We start from the raw sequence: 2,571 nt of genomic DNA, 5'->3' as shown, positions 1-2,571 counted from the left end.
AAAAAAAAAAAAAAAAGATTGGAATAAACTCAAAAAGAGTATCCACTTCAATAGCAAAAACTAGATTATATTTCAATTTGGGGGCCAATCATTGAAGGTTCTCTGGTAATACTGAGCCGGAAATGGGGAAAAACATATCATATTGTGTATGGGTGATATATCTGTAGTGTCAGCCAAATCAGGAGCAAGGGACTATGGATTTATTCATAGGATATTTGGGAAAGACCATTTAAAATGTTTGCTGGAGGCAGGGAGCAAAGTTTGGGGTAACTTTTAACATACAGTAGCAACATTTGAAAGGCAGGTTTGAGACATAGGAGACTGCTCATTTTACTTGTCAAAATAAGAGCAGTAAATGAATATTATGAAATTCCCTGTAGATAAAAAAAATGGCAGGAAAATGACTCAGGGTAAAAAGACACATATCCTTCTTTATAAGTAAAATATTCTGCAAAATAAATTTCACACACTAGCACCACCTAAAATCTCTAGGTTTGTGATGAAGCTTAATCTTTCAAAAACATGAGGATAACACTTGGCCTGCCTAAATCACAAGATGTTGGGGAAAGTCAGATCAGAAACGCCTCCTTCAAGGTTTTCTTTTGATTTCCTCAACAGTATGATTCAGCAAGTTTGCTCCCTCAACATACTCACTGAGTGCCCCTAATATGAAAGACACTCTCTCAACTGCTTGAAACACATCAGTGAACAAAGCAGACAAAACCTCAGTTTCATGGAGCTTACATTCTATTTGGAGAAATCAGATAATTTTTCAAAATGCATAATAAATAAATCATATAGGTAATAAAATATAAGTGATAAGAGAAAAGAAACAGAACAGAGTAAGGGGAAGATACATCACCATATGAATGTCTTAGAGAAAGTCTTTTTTTTTCTATTAAAGCAAAAAAGATACGCTACTCAGGAGGCTGAGGTGGGAGGATCACTTGAACCCACGAATTAGAGTCCAGCCTGGACCATAAAGCAAGACCCTGTCTCTCTTAAAAAATTAAAACAAAAATTAAAAAGCAAAAGAGATATACTAAGAGAGCATTTATCCACCATAACAATGAGACAAGCAGTTAGAAAGCACCCTACGCTAGGGGTGTTGGTAGGTATTGCAACCTAACAGATTAGAGAATAAAGCCAGTTCTGTCAAAGTGATGAAAAGCGTTTTATTTAACACATTTTTTTTTTTTACCAACACATACTGCCTAAAATATATACATGAAAATGTCATGTCCATTAGTGGCCATTTTAAAACTGTAATGATTCAGAAAATTCAATAAGAAAATCTGGCTGGGTGTGGTGGCTGCAACCTGTAATCCCAACACTCTGGGAGGCTGAGGCCGGTGGATCACTTGAGATCAGGAGTTCAAGACCAGACTGGCAACATAGCAAAGCCCCATCTCTACTAAAAATACAAAAATTAGCTGGGCATAGTGGTGTGTGCCTGAGGTCCCTGCTACTCGGGAGGCTGAGGCAGGAAAATGGCTTGAACCAGGGGGTTGGAGGTTGCAGTGAGCTGAGATCAGGCCACTGCACTCCAGCCTGGGTGACAAAGTGAGATGTTGTCTCAAAAATAAATAAATAAAAATTTTTAAAAAGAAGCAAAATCTTACCAGAAAGTATATTTATCCATCTAGTGTTATTCCTTCTTTCTAAAGATTTTCAGAACATTCTTTCTTGAGAATGATGCTGCACCATGAGTAGAAATATTTAATACATTAAAATGAATTATTATTTTGTAAAATATATGTCACAGTACTTGGCATATTACAGGCACATGTAAATGTATTTGTTAAAATTAAAAAAGAATTGTTTGAATAGTCACAAGGCCTTATTGGGGATTACTTATTAAATATTTATGAATAAAAAAAAGAGCGTTCATTTTTGAGAACTAGAATAACACTTTCAGGAAATTAATTGCAATTACCCTTGATGTGGTGGTCTTTATAACATAGACTTAAACACTGTGAACATATGCTCATATTATGTCAGTTTATCCTATAGTTCCTTTATCCTTTGTTTTCTTCAATTTCACTGTTCATTATACCACCATTTCCATCACAAAGTGTGAAATAGAAGGGGAAATGAAAGCTGGTAAACAGAGTTTGTGTCGGTTGGCTCTTAAAAGAAAGTGAGGAAGTCAAACAGCTAGATAAAATTAGGTCTGAGGTGTTTTCACCTGTGCTATTCCTTTTTTCTTTTTCTTTTTGTTTTTTTTTTTTTTTTTAGAAAGAGTCTTGCTTTGTCACCCAGGCTGGAGTGCAATGGGGTGATCTCAGCTCACTGCAACCTCTGCCTCCCAAGCTCAAGAGATTCTCCTGCCTCAGCCTCCAGAGTAGCTGGGATTACAGGCACACACCACCACCACGCCCGGCTAATTTTCTTTTTCTTCCTTCCTTTCTTTCTTCCTTTCTTTCTTTCTTTCTTTCTTTCTTTCTTTCTTTCTTTCTTTCCTTTCTTCCTTCCTTTCTTTCTTTCTTTCTTTCTTTCTTTCTTTCTTTCTTTCTTTCTTTCTTTCTTTCTTTCTTTCTTTCTTTCTTCCTTCCTTCCTTCCTTCCTTCC

The 2,571-nt window shown here is 36.1% G+C and overlaps 1 protein-coding gene across 2 annotated transcripts in view; it reads right to left on the bottom strand.

Annotated features, from left to right (window-relative positions):
• The window catches only part of TMEM156 (transmembrane protein 156), a 65,326-nt gene that overhangs the window by 58,261 nt on the left and 4,494 nt on the right, over positions 1–2,571 (bottom strand). The gene's annotated exons all lie outside the window — the stretch shown is intronic.

Source organism: Colobus angolensis, unplaced genomic scaffold, assembly GCF_000951035.1.
Source record: "Colobus angolensis palliatus isolate OR3802 unplaced genomic scaffold, Cang.pa_1.0 Scaffold29, whole genome shotgun sequence".
In the NCBI taxonomy this organism is placed as follows: domain Eukaryota; kingdom Metazoa; phylum Chordata; class Mammalia; order Primates; family Cercopithecidae; genus Colobus; species Colobus angolensis.
This window is presented reverse-complemented; position numbering and strand designations above follow the sequence as displayed.